The following is a 21,445-nucleotide window of genomic DNA, read 5'->3' on the forward strand; positions in this document are numbered from 1 at the left end:
GCTATTGGATAATAAATGCAAAATGAATCATTTTGTCAATCATTCATAAGAGTTTAACTTGCCGTAAGTTTGATACAGAAACTCAATCCCAACAACTTATTCAATTACCACCTGTTAATGAATCCTTCCAGTACATTCTTTCTTCTTGCACAGTAGATTATAGCAGTCCAATTATAATTCATCATGGCGAGCAGATCTAAAACATTGAGTAGGCTAACATAGTGCTTTTTATATGTTTCTGAGTTAGTTTCACAATCATTTATTTCTGCCTTAAAAAAAGATCCATTTCATGAAGAAGTATACCTGCTAAAATATTTTCTGATAATGGTGCTAACTTTCATTCTGCTAGAAATACTTTGTACAACTTGTACCAACTTTTAAAGTCAGACAAATTTAAAACAAATATTCAAGCCTTTTCAACATCATAAGGGATTACTTGGTCATTTATTTCTCCTTCATCTTCTCATTTTGGTGGTAATGGGAAAGTGTATTTAAAGTGTTTTTCCTATTACACAACATCCATGTCATGTAATAGGAAAAACAATTCTCAATTTTGTGGAATTTCATACATTGTTGACACAAATTGAGGCTTGTCTCAACTCTTGCTTAGTTGGTCAAATGCTCAAAAAATTTGACTAAGGAAATGTAAAATCCGCATACAACATCATAACAGGAGATAAAATTTAGATATAATTGTACGACCTGTAAACTAAGTAACAGTCAACTGTTTGAGTGTTCAAAGATGAATTAAATCCAATAAAAGTAGTTGAGTTATCGAAGCACTTCCAAGAAAATGATTGCTTGTTTCTTTGGTTATACTGAGCATGTAGCAGCCATTGCGTAGAGGTTCAAAGAACAGTTAATGCTGAGTGGTATGGAACAATTTCTTTGTCAGAAGTCATCAATGAAATCAGGAAAAACAACCAAAAACGTCGTATCATTCTTCATCTCGACAATGCAAGCTCTCATACACATGTCAAACAATTGATTATTTGGTAGAGAAAAACACTAAATTAATGTCTCATTGCCTGTATTCACCTGATTTATTACCTAACCCCTAACGACTTCTTTTTGTTCCAGAATGACATAACAAATGCATCGACAGTGATTTTCATCATCTCAAGAAGCCATTGAATCCTTCCAAAACCATGTTTTTGAAGTACCAACTTCAGAGTAAAAAAAAATGTTTTGAAAATTGGTTCAAACAGATAAATAAATAAATCTTTAAGACAAATAATTTGATAAACAATAAAACAATTTGTACCAAAAAATTTATTTTTCTTTCATTATTTTTATAAAAACTTTAAAGGGAGCCCTTGCATTGATTATACAGCCAAATAATATTTCTTCATTGTAAAAAGGATTGTGTGACAGTGTGGCAGAAGTCTCCACACAGTTCTGTAGAAGTATTGTTGACTATATATAACGCCAATTTTTTCACTTAATATACTTCTTAGTAACTATTGAATCGCTCTCTTATTTTTATATATGGATAAATACAATTTACACCTACAGAAAATGGGCATCTGGTGTAATATAGCATAAACAAATTGGTGGTCCTACTTTGAGTACAGCATTAATGCAAAATGACATTAGAATATCTTATTGAATTCATTGCATTTTTGGAAGAGGAAGATCACTGCTGTTGTTACAACATAACATCCAAATTCAATAACTTCTTTCATTACTTTCTTACTAGTAACACTAATCATACTTTTTGAAATTATGATTACATACTTTCAAAAAGATCTTTGAAATCATATTTTCCTTTCTTTAGTAAAATAGTCAAACAAGATTGATTATGTTACACAAATTTCAGCTTTTTCATTGTCCTGATTCACAAGTTGCTCAATATTAAATCTGTTTTTTTTTATTTGATGTCAAAAGGAAGTTTGAGTGAATCTTTGCTAATAAGTGAAAATGTGTTTCTTTGTAACAAATTAAGATTTTCTACTAATTTAAATCACTTTGTTTAATTGGTCATTTTACTTTAATTTTTAAGTTACTTATTTATTTAAGATCTTAAATAATGTTTCACCCATTCAACACTACACATATGAAATATGCTACGATACACACTGAATGATGGAAGAACATTTCATACTATCATTCATGTTTAACTAATCCCATTTTGTAGTTTCTGTTACTGGTAATTTTTTTTTTAATTTTCCTTCTTTTTTAGCTTAATTTAAAACCTTTTAACTTAAAATTATGTGACATTAAGGAATACTTTTATTTAACATGTTTATTTGTTCATTATTTCACAAGTTATTTATTGACAAAATGTGATTTTTTCATAAATAATTTAACTGATTTCAGTATTTACAACAAACTTAACATTTTTTCTGTAAGTGGAAATAAATGTTTTTAAATTATAAAAATATTCTGGTGCAAAATAATGAATCTACTTTGCAAAACTTAAAGTTTACAGCCATTTCATTCTTTCTAACTTCAAAAATTAGCAAACTTTTTATTATTAAACTTTATTTTAATAATAAACTAATTTAATTTTAATTATAAATTAGTAAAATTAATAATTTTAAAACTAAATTTTAATTATAAACTTTACTTTAATTATTATTAAACTTTTAATTAGCAAAACTTGACTTTTTAAAAAAATGTTTAGTCTTTTAAAAAACTTCATAAGAAATGAAACTGCCTACCAAAATTATAATAATTGTGTAATTCGTAGAGCCTCTCTTCTGAGACGAAAGAGTATTTTTTGGAATTCGACAGCCACATTTTTTCCAGTTTTTCTTCCAAATCAGTAGGGATTTGCAAGGCAATTAGAGACGTAATCTAACCAAACTTAACCTACGCTTGCTTTGCTTACAAACCTTAGCTAGTCAAGAGAAGCCAATGTAGGTTTGGTTAGATATTATTTATATTTATAAGCATAACACTTATATTGGCTCTCTCTTAGGTACATTTGAAAGACTCGTGTTTGAATAAAATTGACAAGTAGAAATAAAAAAATATAGGTTAGCTAGCAAAACCCACCAGATTGGTGAAGTGCTGAATGTATCTTCAAAAATCAGCTGATTTTGAAGTCAAGAGTTCCAACACTCAAATCCTTGTTACTTTTATACAGATTTGAATACTAGGTCGTGGATACCAGAGTTCTTTGGTGGTTGGGTTTCAATTAACCACACTTCTCAGAAATGGTCGACTTGAGACTGTGCAAGACACTATACTTCACTTACACTCATACATATCATCCTCATTCTTCCTCTGAAGTAATACCTGATGGTGATTCCCAGAGGCTAAACAGGAAAAAAGTTAGTGAGTGTAGGTTAAGTTTGGTTAGATTATATTTATAATTTCTCTGCAAATACATCCAAAAAATACCCACTGATTTGGAAAGAAACATTGAAAAAAGTGACTGTTGAACTCTTTAAAAGAACAGGATATTCAAAATTTGATTACTTAAGGATAAAATATGTCATAATAACTTGTTGCTTTAATGCATTTATTCCACTCTTCAATTTAATGTACACATAAAGCACCTTAGATACAAGAGTTGCTTTCTCTGAGGTAATGATGCCTACACACATCCACCACAGTCTACGTGTGTGCAGAGTGAAACTGTCATGTGTAGAGCTGAATATTACTTTCGTTGCAGTAGACATGGTATTCAGGTATGCAAGAATACATTTAAGTCAGTGGAGAATAGAGTGAGATAGTAATTTGCTTTTTATATCTTTAACAAGCTTGGATTGGAATTTTTTTTTTTATTATTCTGGAGAATAACTGTCATTTCAAGAGTGTTTTGTGTCTTGTGTGAAGTCACCTATAAGTATTTTGTTATGTCAACTTATTTACATTTGTTTTCAGGTTAAATAAATGAATAAACCTATATTCTGATTAGAAGATAATACATTATATAGATCACATCAATACAAGATAGATTATACATAAAAAATCAGATAAGATAAAAAATCGAAGTGTTCAAAGTCAATTTTAATTATTTAAATACAAACACATTAATATAAAAATTACGATAAGATAATTCACAATTAAGAAGCCATTACTGAGAATTATTTTTAACACATTTTATCAACAGAGTAAAATTGTTTTCATAAAAGAAAATCATTTAATTGTATTATAAACTGGTAGGAAGATGTTTCAAATGGTAGGGCAATTTAATAAAAATGACAACATAAGCATTATCATTTCTCATAAGCCAAAATATTGTGTTGAATTATATGATAACAGTTCTGTTATCCAGTTTGGTAAAAAAAAAAGTATTTTTTAAGATTATTCTTTTTAGCAAAGATTACATATTCATAAATATAAATACAAGAAGTTAAGATATTTCATTTTGCAAATACAGATCTGCACGATTTGTACTTATGAGCACAGATAATGATCTGACAGCCATTTTTGTATCTTAAAAAATTCATCTGAATTTTACTTTTAAAAAAAATTCATATGACATCATACTTTATAATATATTGGCTAATGTTAATATAAAATGTTAATGTTCAACATAAAATTTTCCTTTAAACCTTTCTCACTTTAAATGATAATTTAACTCCCTTTTAATATTTCCCAAAGGAGAGGAAGGATAAAGTTTACTCCAAAGGATAAAGGATGAAGTCCCCAAAAGGAAACATTTTTTGATGAATCTCTTAAATCTTTGTTCTGAAAATACTCTCCTCATTTCTTATATTCTTCTTGATGATCATACATTTGACTAAATTTAGGCATTAGTTAATTTTGTTTTCTTCATTCAAATCAAAATATTTGAAATAAAATAGAATTAATATCTTTTAATTTACTGTACAAGACATGACCAAAATCTTTGTATTCGTAGTGAAGAACTTAAAAAAAATATCTATTAAACTTATTAAGGATTTATGATAATTTAAATGTGTTATCTACATATACTTTACAAGGAGTATTATAGTTTAGCCAAAGACATTGAAGTACGAAAATAACTTTTTCAATTAATGTTTTTTTGTCAGTAACCAAAATTAAGCACAAATGTCAAAATTCACATACTTGCAAAGAAGGTATTCATTTGATTATGTGGCCAAATCATCTAAGTGATTAGTTTTATTGTCAGTATGGATCTAGGTTTTTTTTTACAAATATTTTCAATTGTTAGATATTGGAAATGCTCAGGAATACAAGTATTTTACATATCCACCAGTTTTTTCTACCATACCTTTTTAGAAACGTTTCTAGAAAAAAATTAATTTATCTCAGGAAGCAAACTAAAATCATGTTAAGCTATTTTTAGTTCAGTTTATTATTTATCTTTGACACTAATATAATAACAAACAATTAAAGACTTCAAACATTGATTAAATTAGTCATATTTTTCATTGATACCATAGTTATGCTCATGAAAAAACATAGGTTACATGATTTAAAACAACATAACTAGCAGTAATTATTAAAAATAATAAATATTAACAAAATATTGTATAAGTACAAAATATTAAATGTATACTAATTTAACAAATAAATTTAATTTTAATTAGACTCTGAGTAAGGCTTATATTTGTCAAACTTATTTAATGGATTCTTCAGGTACATACATATTTCTAAACTACTGTAAAATCTTTGCAAAAAAAGATAGAAATATACAGGGATGTAAGTTAAAATCATTTACCATTTTACAGTACTGCAATTCAGTTGATCTGTCTCAGCAAACTGTAAAATAATAATTACACAATAATACAACTTACTACATGACATATAAGGTTATGCAGGTTTTGGTGTTGATCCTATCTGCTGATGTTTATACAAGAAACATTCTCATTGTTGTATCAGTTTGAGGTGAAAACAAAACAAAATTCTTGTTACTGAAATCAAAAAGTTTTTGTGTTCCGTTCTCCGAGAAGACAATTCTCTCCTAAATTTTTTTTTGTTTTTGGATATCATAAAATTTTAATTTTGAATTCTTAAAATTTTCTCTACACTAAAAATGTATTACAAATCTTTAGGTATTGTATAAAAATCCAAGTCAATGAGATACTGTTCAAAGCTCAGTTTAAATATTCATTCAATGTCACAAGAAGCCTCACACAAAGAAGTATTACAGTACATAAACAAATTTTAGAGTAAGTTAATCAAAATTATAGTCATAGAGTAAAATAGTATATACTGCAAATTAATAGCAGTATGCAAACTGAATTTAATATCATATGGTCACATGTGATAATTATTAGCTTAATGCAAATAAGGCAATGATTAATTAAAAAAAAAATTTGATCTATAACTTTCTATCGAGTAAAAAAGGTGTTGTTTCTTATAAAATTGTTCACTTAGACTTAAAAGGTAAGGAAACATGGCTAAATTTTTATCATACATAACCATGTCTTTAACAAGCTGTGTCAAATGTATGAATATATAAAAAATATTCATGCAGATTGGTAACTTTAATAAGAGGTAAAATTATGCTATCTTTTATTAAAAAATATTTGAACTGTGTTTTAGCAGTATTGTCAACAATCAATGATTTGAATAATTTATAGATTCAATTTTTGCATCCATTGTTGAGAAATTATGTTTAAAAAATTTGTATTTCTGTGCACTCTTTAAATAATAATGTTCTTAAGAAATTTAACGATATAATTAAAAAAACGATTGACTTCCTTTCAAATTAATGGAGTTATTCTGACAAATGGTATTTGGGGCTAGTTATCTTTACTTAATTGGGTAAAACAACAAAGCTGGTTTTTTTTAACTTCTGTTACTAGGAACTCTCACCAACCTTGGCATTTGGAAGAATATTTCCATTGTTTAAAAAGTTAAATATAATTTTTAACCATTACACATATATACAATTCTATGAACAATATAATACCAAAAACGACGGAAATTGAAGAATGTAAGTAAGGACAAACTGCAAAATGTAAGTGTAAAAAATACAGATGTTTACTGTATTTAAGAATCAACATTAAAATTATTGGGAAAGAAACTGGAAACATGTAAGTAGGCAGGCTTTCAATCAATATTTCTAACAATATTGTTAGAATTTGTCTTTTCAGTTTTGGATGGGGTTCTGAATAAAATATTGTATTTTATAATTTTCCATTTCCTAGTAAACCTTTCGATTCGAAATGACCGCTCGTGTACTAAGTTGAAACAATCGTATTACCATGTTTATAATTCCAGCTAAAAGACGACCACACATTTTTAAGGATTAAAAATGAATCAGATTTTTCAACATTCATATACGAAATATGGTCTTTACTTTGATGAGCCGACACTTTTGAATAGTTTATTTTAAACATTATCAGTAAAATAATTTAAGTGAATCCTTATAGATGTTTACAACACTGTTTTACAATTCAATAGGAAGTAGTACTGATGCTGCCATCTGTTACAATACACAGAAATAACTACAATGAGCTGTAGAGGGGTTTATTGAAATGTGTTCCGAAAGCCTCGTTTTCTCATTTTCCGTGGCGGGATGTAAGCAGCCATCTTGGATTATACTCGCTGGGAAGCCGGTTGGTCTCGTATTTATTGTTAAATTAAGTAATCGCTAGCGGACTACAGCGGTTTACACACTCTTAAGACAAAAAATTACTCATTGAATTTTAAAAACATCAGAATTCGTGGACGGAATGTATTAGGTATGTAAGTAATTCAGTGTCGTAATTGCAGTTGTAGTGTGGTCGTCTCAAGTTGCGCAAGTAATGGCGTTAGGCTATGGGCAGAGTCGTTTCTCACTATTGATATGTTATTTATTTTAAATGCAGAATGGGCCTTATAAAAAGTATTTTTATTATCCGCTGGTAATTGCGTGTGTTTTATTTTATATAACAGAGTTATTTTGGATATTTTCTGCCAGCCTGTGACTAGTTCCTAATATAATTAAGCAGCCTGTATAACTAATTTCAAGGCCTGGCCATAGCCTTCAAAAATTATTTTGTGTTGTAGTGTGTTAATATTTTTGTATGTTGTATTTTTAGGCTATTATTTGAGTGCAGTCGTAGATCTTTATGTATCAGGTATAAAGAAATTTCAACAATTTTCAAGCCTATTGATTATTTAAAGTTTTGTGCTTTACCCCAACCTTTTTATTTTGGTATCTTGCTGGTTCATGCTGATTGATAATTTGTCGTAATTTCAGCCCAGTTTGTTTTAATAAATCACATGTACTGTGTATTATTTCTGCATTTGATTTTAATTGTTGATATCTATTAAGATCAGTTTATTTTATTTTTATTCGTGGTGGATTTGTTAGATTTCTTTTACATTGTACAATAACATTTAAGAATTTATTTGGTTTGTTTAAAGTTAAATGTCTGAGATTCATGTGGTTTTTATTTGCTATATTATTTGTTATTGATAAATTCTTGTATTCTGTGTTCAGTTAGTTCTTGGTTGATTGAATTTGTTGCCATAATTATACTGAAGTACTTTTTTTTTTATTTAATTTATCTGAAATCATAAGTTGAAATATAATCAGGTTGTTTAACAGTTTTAATTTTACTGTTGTGGATATTTGGTGTGCTATCATTCTCTCTAATAATTAAAAAATATAGTTTATAGGTAATCAATCACATTATATTAAAGTGATGTAATTTGAAGGATTTGAGCATAGGCTGCTGTATGAACAAGCAGTTTTTTTTGTGATATTCATGCAGAGTATTGTTTAGACAATAGTATACTATAGCATAATTAGAAAATGATATTTCGAAGATTATATTTGAATAAAAAGACGAAGCCTGTTCTATTATGCTTTTAGGTTCTATTATGCTTTTAGGTTCTATTATGTTCTCATTCTCTAATTGTTATTAGACAATCACGCTTACGTTATTGAAATAGCAGCAGATTCCTACTGATTGCTGCAGTTTTTTTCTTCATAGTGAGCAGTAATGTTATAGAAATGTGAAAACTAAGCTTTCTTTGTTAGCCATATTAATTTACTGAATTTTATTTATTGATAATTAATACTTCGGATTATTTTTTTGTTTTAAATTCTGTGTCCTGTTAAAAGATTTATATTTAGCCTTGATTTTAGTATTTTCAACTTTTTTAACATTTATAAATACTTAAGCTAAAACTAAATGGAGAATAATTTACCAGATTACAGTTTTTGTAATTAAATATTGTGCAGTGTACATATCTATCGTAATGTTTCTGTAATTAAAAAAAAATTCACCATCGTTTGAGATAATGGTCAAGTAATATAATTTATTTATTGCAGTACTAAAAGAAATTGCCTTTGCTTTTTTGCTTGAGAAGTAAGTACAAAATTAAGTAGAAAGGTAATCCCTGGGTTGAAAAGTAATCATATACAAAGTAATTTTGTGGGATAACTCTAGATTTAGTTATATTTTAGTAATTATATACAATTAGGGAATTATCCAATTTTAAAGAAATTTTGAGTATTTTTTATGTGAGAGCTAAGTTATTTTTTACATTTAAAATTTTTTATCAGAAATGCCTTTTCATTAAAGTTATATTCCTCATAAGTTATACTGTACCCTTACCAAAAATTTTGTAATTCTACACTGTACAAGTGTAATATATATTATTTTCAGACTAAATAATTTGATAAGATTCTTAATTTACATAAGGATGAAATTAGATTCATTTAAGATTAGTTAAGTGCAATAAACATTGTTAATAGATAAGAGTAAAAAGCTTGGTTTAAGTGAAAGTTGGTTTGAGTTTAGTTAAATTTAGGGTAAGATTAGGTTAGGTAATTAATTCCAAGTATTGAACTTCATAACTATATCAACATAACCTAGCACTTGCTTCAGTCACTAACCTCATCTAATTAACCTTAAATATTAAATCGACCAGTAGTTAGGCTGATAGTCCAAAAATAATGTTTCTTACAATTCTACAGTGCTGAATTAGAAAATCTTTGGTGACTACTGTGCAACTTGAAACGTGTTTTAAAGGAATAATTTCAATTGTTATCAATACCCTAGGACCTAAAAAGATGTATAAAAAATTTCATCAAAATCTGAGCAAAGTCCCTAATCGTACATAATTCATATATTTTTGTATCTTGGTTAAAATGGCCGGTTTGATGTGGAAGTAAAGTTAAGTTAATTTTTCCATTACTTTTGAAACCTTACATTTTTTGCTACCTCTATTACAATGATGGAATTCTTGTTTCAATGATTTGTCCTGTTGTTAAAATCCTCGGTTACAATTTTTTACATTCAAAATGATGCTTTACAAGAGTAAATGCTATTATTAAAATAATAAAACTAAGACGCTGTACCTTCAAAGCCATATCACTTAAATTAGGTTTTTTGAATTGTCCTTTTTATTATTAGCCTCATATGTACAATTCTGTCTGCACTTACTAACCAAATGTTAATCCTGTCTGCGATATCAGTTAATTCAGGGGTTCTGTCTGGCTTTTGTTTTGTTGTGTTATCACTGTTTATTTTGGCACTCAGAAACATTTTTCTATTTAACTTTTTATTACTGTAGTTAAATTAATTTTTAATGCTAGTAAATTTTCCTTGAAAAACAATTTACTATTCATTCAAGATAGAATGATTTTTCTATTTAATCCTTTTATTTAAATATGAAAAATGCTTTTAGAAATTTAATTAATCTGCTAAAGTATAATTTGGTATAATACTGAATTGAATCATTGGTGATAAATATTTACTATCAAATAATATGGTTACGCTTGTTTAATTATAGGGTATTATTTGACAAAAATTTATAAATATCAGTTGCTTTCTGATGATGAAAAAATTGTATGAAAGATAATAAAATATGAAGTAATTGATCATATTATCAGGCTAATTTATAAAAGTAATATATATATATATTTGTACAAAAAACATAGTTAAAAAGAAAAAATTCTGTAGTAATAAAAAATGTATAAGCATAAAGTTCATTAAATCATGTGGTATCTTAAATTTTACCCTTTTTCATTAAATATTCACAAAATGTAATTTTATTTTTAGAAATTTATTTAACAGAAATAAATTGTACAGAAAGTATGTGTGCATAAGATTATTCCAATTGTTTAAATTGTGAAATCTATATCTATCTGATTTTTTCTCACAAATATCTAGGTGGAAGATCACCTTGTAATGGCAGTAAAACTAACATGACTTAAGATACAACTACCACTGTTACTTTACATTTGTAGACTGGTTTTTGAAATTGACAAAATTGCAGAATCATATCGGTGTGAAGATAAAATTTTTTACAATCAGCATTAACGTCGTAAATGAATAATCTGTCGATTTCTATGTCTATGAATGATGATCTTAAGAAACCAAAGCTGTAGAAGATACTGTAGGCTTGGCATATTGATAAATCTGTCTTATTCCAATTATGTTAAACTTCAGGAAGTGAATTTCAGTATTCTTCATAGTTACTTAATTAAAATGGTCAAAATCTGTTACATGCTGAGGTTAAGTTTAGACATTAAGGTTAGTTAGTTAGTTTTTACATGGCGCCACTGAAACGCTATATTGAAATAAGAAATTAATAAAATTAACCTATGCTCGTTTTGCTTATAGGTTAAGTTTGGTTAGATTATATTTGTAATTTTATTTATTTATTTTCTTATTTCAATATAGCGTTTCAGTGGCGCCATGTAAAAACTAACAAACCTTAATGTCTAAACTAAAACTCTTAAAATAAAACTAATAAAAGGGACATATATATATATATATATATATATATATATATAAACACAACTCTACATGTATTTTTCGTAATAAATATTGCAATTACTAATATCTGAATTTAAAAAAAACCAAACCTATAGGTGTTAAAATCACTTGACCATTGTTAACATTTTGACTCATATGTTGATTGCTTTATTAATGATAGTGAGTTGTGATGGTGTGGTTTATTTTGGTTGTAATCACATTTTTATTCTTGCTCAAATAATGAAAATAACCTCAAAACTAAAAAGTATTTGTCTTGTCATTATAACACTTACTGCTATATGTATATATATAATTTTATATAATTTAATAAATAAAATTATAAAATCAAAACCACCAAATACAGTACATTAAAAAATAATCACACTTAATCAATTGTAGCACTTTCAAACTCAGTACTTCATCGTTAGCAGTTTATATTATAAATAATACATAAAAAATATCTGCATTTAGTGCTTTGTCGTGTACTATTAAAACTTCTATCCCATACCAATGGCATGACATTGAGTGATACTTATTTGAATATTATGACACCATGATATCAATTCTAACAATTTATATATTTCAATAAGAAGTATCACTCAATGTCATGCCATGGTGTGGGATAGATGTTTTAATAATAAATGACAAAGCACTATATGCATATATTTTTTACATATTGTTTATCATTTTAACTGCTGAAGTATTGACTTTGAAAGCGCTACAGTTGGTTAAGTGTGTCTTACCTTTTAATGTACTGGTGGTTTTGATTTTATAATTTTATTACTGATTAAATTATAATAATCCAATACTTGAAAGAAATGTTTGATAAAATAATATTGTTCTACGTATTTAAATATATATGAGTTTTATTTAAATATTAAAAAAAAAATTTTCATTAAGAACCTAATTGACTTGCAGATCGATGTAAATATTGTAGTTTTCAAATTTGCTGGGTAGAAGGATTGAACAAATTTTTTGAAGAGTTATAAAAATGGTTACATTATCTCAGTGTGACAAAAATTCTTCTGATTCTCATACCAGTTAAAACTTGTTGCTCTCATTTTTCAGTCAGTTCAATTAATGGTATTTTGTTATTAAAACTATTTTATTTAAATTTAAGTTATGCTGCTTATGTTAAATGCTTTTTTTTGTTGTCACATGCACGTTTATATAAATCTTCATTTATAGGAATTTTTTGTTCTAGTACTTTTGTTTTCATTCCAAAATAACATATTTTCACTTGGTTAGTCTGAAAAATATTTATTTTCTATATATATATATATATATATATATATATGTGTGTGTGTGTGTGTGTGTGTGTGTGTGATTGAACATATCTAGATTATGGATTTTTTTGTTAATACATATGTTATTTCGTTGTATCTATAGGCTGTATACAAATAAAACCATATTGAGCAATTTAGATGAAATTCTTCGATTTAGTTTCGCAGTAAGTGAATTCATAAAATGTAGCAATTTTATCAGGTTTTTGAAAAGGGAAAATAACAGTACGTTATGTAATCGAATCTTGTAAGAACTACTACATCAAAATACTTTTTATTTAGGTGGTTTCTGCTGGATAGATGGTTTTATATAATGAGGTTGTATAAAATATCACAATGTTCATTTATAGAATTCAACTTCTTAAAATTAACAGTACCAGTATTTAAAAGGATTGTAATGAACTTATAAAATAACAAATTAATAAATACACTACTAAATTAAACTATCCAATGTATTTATCATCTTATTCAGTCAGTGATTTTGGTGATAGTATTTTAAAAAATAACTCAGACTTAATGCCATTGTATGTGTTCTTATTGTGTGTCTTTGATTAGCATCAGTGCAGTTCTGCTAGTCATTACTTCATCACTCACCATTTACTAATTTGTAATGTAATTGCATATGATATGTAAATTTTTTTAAGCGTTCAAGTTACCTATTTGATGCTTTGAATTAATTTTTTCCAGGCCTACTTGAAATCTGGCCTTTTGCTCATGAGCTTGCAAATGACTCGCAGACAGCACTCTTGATTGATTTGAAATCATTTGTTACTTCATTCCATTTCTCTCTTTATCAGTTCACAGATTATGGCATCATTTATTATAGGACTTGTAGTAAGAGTTTTTGTAATTAATTACATGCTATTACTTTTTCAATTAGAATTAATGGAAGTTCTATACTGAACACATTTTATTGAAAATTAAAAATAAAAGTAATAATTGGCTGATAACATTTATGTGCAGGTTAAATTAACAAATTTAAAATATTTATCTGGTGTAAGTTTAGAATTTAGTGAATTGCAAAAAACCTTCAAAAATCAGAATCAGTAAAATATACATGGTAAAGATAAATTACAATGCAGTATGCAGTATCATTATATATTCATTCTGATTTCTTCAAATAACTTGAAACAGCAGAACTCACTAGCACAAAACTGTAGTATAGAAGAATAACTTATTGAGTGCAACATGAGTTATTTTTCTAAAGAACGTTGCATCAGTATTTCCTTTGAAGATAGCAGATAAAAGTCTAGAAATAGCCTATTATATATTGAGTTATGACTAATTTAAAAATTCTATAGAAAGTTTAATATGCAGTAGTTGATTAGTGCCCAGTGGGTCCAGTAAAAAATTATTTTTCACTGACATCAAAAGATTTATTTCCTTTAATCAAATCTTAGTTGTAGTGAGCGGTTAGTGGAATAGTCGTTTTTCAGTTATTGAGAGCCTGCTTTAGAAAGGTTTTTTTAATAATAAATTATTTATATATTTGTACTGTCAGTGAAAGGACTCTAGAATTTCCACCTACAGATTTATGTTCATTTATGTCCTTTATATAAAGAATATGCTCAACTTGCTTTATGAATTTTTTTCTATAATGTGGTCTAGTATTATCGTTAACATATAACTTAATTCTTTTGAAAAGCAACCTTATATTAAAGAAATGTAAAGTGAAGCAAAAAAATGCATTTACTCTGAAAACATATTCCTGCAGTTTAGTTGTGTTAACAGATTTATTGTTTAGTTATTATATGTATTGGCAAACCATATTATGGTTTGAGTTTTGGTATTATAACATTGCCTGAATTATTCTACCATTGATATCCAGTAGATATTTTCTGTAAATATGAATTTTTGAGATTTAACATTTTCTTACTCTTTATTTTCTATGTTGTTGATTTATCATGTCTTGAAAAGTTGTAAATGTAGATTTCTTTTAAAATTATTCTTGTAATTTAAATCTAAATATCTTTATTTTTAATACTCTCAGATATTCTTTAAATCCCTTTTTTTAAGTAATTGTATTCATTCGCATATATAATTGTTTGTGTTTTACGCTATTTGCTATTGTTTTATCATGGGTGATTATTAAATTAAATTTTTCTTTATTTGAAATTAATCCGTTTCGATTTTTTTTTCCCTGTAAGTAGGGTGCCCATTTTGGATAAATAACTCACATCAAAATAAACAAAAGATGTTTTGTTTTGCTATTCTGCTTTTTGTAGTTTTTTATTTCAATAAAATTTGGTATCATCGAGAATAAAATTTTTCAAATTTAGTATACATGTCTATACAGACATATGGAGAAAAAATAAATTTCAAAATTGCAGACACTCGTATATTCTAATCCTTATTGCTCTGTAACTATATACCTTTTTTATTTCAGTTAGCTATAAAATTGTTACCTTTTTTTGCAACAAATTTGAGACATCTCATTTATTCAAACCATCGATGTATAGTGAAAAATTGTTTCAACTATTTTGGTGCCTATTTTCTCATTTCTTTTGGTTAGCCAGTATGAAGTTAAAATTAAATTTATTTAAAGTCAATAATTCTTCATAAAATATATTAAAAATAATTTGGTAGGCTAATTTTACTTAAAATCAATCACTTTATAGATTTGGTAATAACAATAAGAAAGTGAACCAGAAAGTATTGCAAAAGTTTTATCAGTTGCACAAGTTATTTCTAAAAGTTCTATTTGAAATATTCTTCATGAGCAACAATTATACATTTTCAAAGTTCAGAATTAGTGATACATTTTCAAAGTTCAGACTTAATGGCACATGTTACTTTATGTTAATGGTTTTTAAGAAAATTGTTTTAATGCTTTACTTTTTGTCTAAAATGCTGTTTATTGATGAGGTAGTATTTACAAGATGTCTATTTAAATTGCACAATATTTATGTTATGGGATAAGAATCTCCATGATTCAATTAAAGGTAGACAGCAAAAACAATTTTCTGAAAATGTTTTAGTATGATTAGCGGGAGAAATGTCAGGACCCATACTTCTTCCAAATAGATTATCAGGAGCTGTATACTTTTAATTTTATTTGAACTAGTTTAAAAAAAGTTAGGGTTCAAATACAGAGATAGAAGAACAATTGCTAACATTTACAGGAACCAAACATCAACAGTAATAATTGAAGAACATAAGAAAGAAGCCGTAATAAGAAAGGGAGTCTGACAAGTATGTTCCCTGTCCCCGTTACTTCTTAATCTTTACATAGAACTAGCAGTTAATGATGTTAAAGAACAATTTAGATTCGGAGTAACATTACAAGGGGTAAAGCTAGAGATACTATGATTTGCTGATGATATAGTAATAGCTGCGAGTAAAAAGGATTTAGAAGAAACAGTGAACGGCATGGATGAAGTCCTACGCAAGAACTACCGCATGAAAATAAACAAGAACAAAACGAAAGTAATGAAATGTAGTAGAATTAATGAAGATGGACCACCGAATGTGAAAATAGGAGGAGAAAAGATTATGGAGGTAAAAGAATTTTGTTATTTGCAAGGTAGAATTATTAAAGATGGACAAAGCAGGAGCGACATAAAATGCCAAATAGCATAGGCGAAACGAGCCTTCAGTCAGAAATATAATTTGTTTACGTCAAAAATTAATTTAAATGTCAGGAATAGATTTTTGAAAGTATATGTTTGGAGTGTCGCTTTATATGGAAATGAAACTTTGGATGATCAGAGTATCTGAGAAGAAAAGATTAGAAGCTTTTGAAATGTGGTGCTGTAGGAGAATGTTAAAAATCAGATGCAGATGGGTGCATAAAGCGTCAAATGAAGAGGTGTTGCGGAAAATAGATGAAAAAAGAAGCGTTTAGAAAAATATAGCTAAAAGAAACGACAGACTCATAGGTCACGTATTAAGGCATCCTGGAATAGTCGCTTTAATATTGAGGGACAGGTAGAAGGAAAAAATTGTGTAGGAAGGCGAACATTTGGAATATGTAAAACAAATTGTTAGGATGTAAGGGATATACAAAAATGAAACAACTAGCACTAGATAGGGAATCTTGGAGAGCTGCATCAAACCAGTCAAACGACTGAAAACAAAAAAAAGAACTAGTTTAACAGAGTTTTTAGCTTACCACTTAATGTTAGGCAGAATACGTGTTCCTTCCAAGGTGGTGTACCTCCTATTTCACTTTAATGGTTTGAGAATATATTTATTTTATTGTAAGTATTTACAAGAAGTGGTTAGCATATGGATGACCAGTAGCGTGACCAGTGCAACCTGATTTCAACCCTTTAATTTAAGTAAGTTTATTTTTCTTTTGTAATATGTTTGTTTAAACTTTTTGAATAAATTTAAAAAAGACAAATTAAATTTTTGAATAAGACAAAATTGTGGACAGTCAGAAAACAAAGGGTGTAGGACATTAGTTCTTCATATCAACATTTATTTTAAGGTATTGAATTATTTACTAAAGTTTGGAAAATAGTTGCAGAATATGGTTTTATAATGAATAACAATATTAGAAATTGAAGAATGTAACAAATTTATTGGTCTTGTTGTAAACTGCATAAATTCTTTATCTGGAGTGTATCGTACAACTATTCCTGATGTATTAACCTTTAAGATTATTTAAATTATGAAACTTTATTTTAGTACTGTAGAAGGTATATTTCAGCAATTAAAAGATTTAATTTTAGTATTTCTCATATATTTAGAAAATCATTTGTCACAATTTTTATATTTATATTTTTTAAATATTTTAATGAAACTGTAAATTATTGTTTATAGACTTATAATGAGCAAATTTTTTTGCCAATTATTGCCAATTTTATAAGAAAAATTAAATAAAATTGAGGTCTTTTTGTTATAGAAATTTCTAACTAAAAATTTGATTAACATTTTACTGGATACAAAAGGTGTACATAAAATTGTATTATCGATGTGATTTTCTACCTATTTTTCAGTTAGTTTCTTAATTGTTTTTTTTTAAACAAAAAGTTACCGATTGATTTAAGCCTACTTATTTATTGGGAAATTTCTAATTTCCCTGAACTTATAATTTATTCCCATGATGTGTGTGTGTGTGTTGGCTGTGGAGTGTGTATGATAGAAAGTTTCCAAAACTAGTAAGAATATCTCTCCATTAACAATATACTGATTAATTAAATGAGCAGTAACTGTTTCAAACAACTGGATCTGAAACTGTTACTGCTCATGGTTAGAGAATCTGTATTGGTTTTTATATCAGGGTCATTTGCAATCAAAAGTACTGTTTAAGACGGGAAGGTTTTCTCATGTAATATGCCTCTTTCTTTCAGGTGTTTTAATCTATTGTTTTATTTTTTTAAAAGTTTTTGGTGTGATCTATTTACGTACTTAAAACTTTTCTGTAGCTATTACAGTTTTCTTTTATGATGTAATTACAATGTATCGATTATATTTCAATACACACGTTTACTGTTCAATATTTACTGAGATTCAGTAATAAATCTAAATTATTATATAAAAAAATAAACAGTTATAATTTAAATTTTTCTACATTACCAAATTAAAATTAATTGGCTTTTAACTTTCCTTTGTGTGCTTTATTATCGTTGCATATTTTATACCTATTGTTGAACATAATGGTTTATTCATGATGATAGCTAATGAGTAGATTATATTTCTTTTTGGTAAATACATTGAAATTTACATTTCATTTCTTCATTTTAGTTTCAGATTTTAGTGTGCTTACATTGTTGATGTTATGTATTCTTGGAAATTTCTGTTAATAGGTATTGCTGGAATGTTTTGACTTGTTGTTCACCTTGACTGTTTTTATGTTATGTGTGGTGTTTACTCAAACATTGTTAATATAGATTATTTTTTTTATCGACAAAGCAAAAATTGTTAATTTTTGATTAAAATAATTGTATTCTATAGTTCATAAGTTTAAGGCAGATCTTAAAAAAAAAAAATAGTCAGTCTCCATATAAAGATGATAAGGGTGGTCCAGCTTTGGATGTATGTTGTATTTATGCAGTCTGCTCTAAATGCACAGAATTTTTCTTAATTAGTGAATTCATGTTCATTTTTTATTTTACTTTGTTAATTGTGATCACAGTAGAATCATCCTCTGTTTGCAATTAACTTTTATCTTTGTTGTCAATTTTAATATCATTACCAGATTGTAATGTAACTTTAATAAATCTGTTAAACATGCACTGTTTTGAATCATAATTATTTTTTAAAAATCGTAACAGAGTATAAACTTATGTACAAATGAATCGGTTTTACAATGGTTAAAAGTAATTTTACTTTTGTGCTGTGGAATTAAGCCAAAGCATTAGTGGAACAGTATTGAGCTTTATTAACATTAAAAAATATTCTATGTAGTATATTAAATTACTTGCATCACACTAGTATTTACTTTGTTAAAAATTAAAAGGTAATTTACCGCTTTAAAATCTTTGTCAGTATCATAATCTTATTTTTAATAGATGGTATAATATAACATTTTTCTATGCGAGCTGAAATATCTTATCAAAAGCATTACCCGTGTAATGATTTTTCTTTTTATGTTGTTAATAAACAAAATTATCTGTTAATATGCGTATGCTTATTAACTTACCATTCTCACATATACATAAGTATAGTTCTGTAATAAATAAAAGTTATTTCAGTAATAGTTTATTTCATTTATATTAGAAGTTTGGAAAAAATTAAAATATAATTGTTAACCACATTTAATGTAGTATTTTATATGTCCACTGCTTACTACTGTTTAACTGTTCATAAAACTTACTTTTTTGTTAAAATTATTTCTCTGTAAAAATAATTTTTATCCAGTAAGATGCCATGGAAATTCAAAACCTTGTTAAATATAGTAATGTTTGTTTTACAGTTTTGAGAAAAAACTTTTATAATAATTTTTGATCTGATAACACTTTGAAGAAAGATTTGAGAGACTGGCTCTTAAAAAATAATTTTGATCAAAAAGAAAAATGAAATTTGTTTTTTTTTTTAGATGTCCTGACATTTACAAGAGAACATCTTAAAAATTTAGTAATTTTACTATAATCTGTAATATTCAATAAAAGTTGGGATTAAAACTGTCGCTGAGGTTGATTGGTTGTTTACTACCAGCACATTTAAAAAAAATGTTTTTGGTAAATTTCAGTTATTAGAATGGCATCTTCTAATGATTAAGCTAATACAAAGTAAAGATAAAAAGTAATTTTGAAAGTTTGTTTCTGTGGTTTACGATTATGAAATAAAACAATTTTTCATAATATCAAAAATAAAGCCATTTTTTAAAATTAAACTATGTACGCACATAACATGTGTTGTTGCTATCTACCATTGAGTTTCATCATGGACAATAATTTTAGATAAAATTACAGGGTGTTCGGGCTAAAGGTATCCTAAAGTAATATCCTGTATTTAGAAAACAAGTTGTCTTAATCTCTCTAGATGTAGATCCCATAACAAAAGGTTCAGTGTGTGCTTTGATAGAGGAGTTTCAATCTGTTAACGCGTGTTCAAACTACACGCAGGAATCCAGTGGAATATCAATCCTCCATATCCAAGCCTATTCTTCAGCGGGATAAGATTTTAGGAGAGGTGAGATGGTTTCACAAACTGGAAACATCCAAAAATTTCATTTAGTGAAAAGACTGTGAATCGTGCATGCAATATATTCACTGCCAGTCCGTTAAGTCAATTTGGAAACTAAGGCTTAGAGAACAGTAAAGTTCTCAAGCATATCGATGTATATGTGTCCTGTCACAATGGGCTCCATGAAACAAATGGGCCAATGATGCCATTTTTGTGCAGTCCTAACCAGGCACTTACTTTCAGTATTCCCTTTCATTTTAATATTGTACGGGGGTTAATTTTGCTGTACATATGAAAGGCTGCCTCATCAATAAATAACAATTTATCAATCAAGATAATCAGGATTGTTTTTGATATGATGTATTCTGCAGCAAACTGATATAGCAATCATTTAGTTCAATGTGATGAAGTTGTACTTGTATGTTCACAAACGGAACCGCTTATGAGCAACGTCATGAACAATGGAAAGAGAAATTCACAGTTTGTAACGCCAAGTCAATTAGGTGGGCTTTCTCTATTGGTATATGGAAAACTGAGGTGAGGAGGAACCCCATTTACGGGCGCCGAAGCAGTGTGCCTCACTAACAGGTTCAACAAGCTGTTACAGAAAATGCGTATGTATTCCTGTGCACCACCGACTAAATCTCCATTCCTGGCGACCCCACCTCCTGGGAAACCGCTAATAAAAGCATTACTTCATGAGAGGGGGTAAACGCCCCCCCTACACACACACACACACACACACACACACACACACACACACATTTGGCTTCTACAAGCAAACATCATCCATAACAAACCACTACACGCACGCACTCTGCGCATCACAATACGTTAAGGAGGAAAACATCCAAGAACATAGCACACCTAACAGGTATTAAGATGTACCATACACTTTTATACATTCATACAATCAGGCCAGCACAAGACACAACTTATCCACCAAAGCACACTCAACAGTTAATTAAATTTCCACAATCT

At 27.7% G+C, this 21,445-nt stretch overlaps 1 protein-coding gene across 3 annotated transcripts in view; it reads left to right on the forward strand.

Annotated features, from left to right (window-relative positions):
* Nucleotides 1-7,368: 7,368 nt before the first annotated feature.
* CkIIalpha (casein kinase II subunit alpha) overlaps nucleotides 7,369-21,445 on the forward strand; it is a 45,769-nt gene continuing 31,692 nt past the window's right edge. The window contains exon 1 of one of the 3 annotated variants that reach the window (XM_075359356.1): nucleotides 7,369-7,592. The gene's annotated coding sequence lies outside the window, so the exon portion shown is untranslated. Of the gene's footprint in view, nucleotides 7,593-7,736; nucleotides 7,755-7,812; nucleotides 7,971-21,445 lie in introns of those variants that run through there. The other 2 variants (XM_075359358.1, XM_075359357.1) reach the window with 2 other exon arrangements.

The sequence above is a fragment of the Lycorma delicatula genome, chromosome 3 (assembly GCF_047948215.1).
Source record: "Lycorma delicatula isolate Av1 chromosome 3, ASM4794821v1, whole genome shotgun sequence".
NCBI classification, from domain to species: domain Eukaryota; kingdom Metazoa; phylum Arthropoda; class Insecta; order Hemiptera; family Fulgoridae; genus Lycorma; species Lycorma delicatula.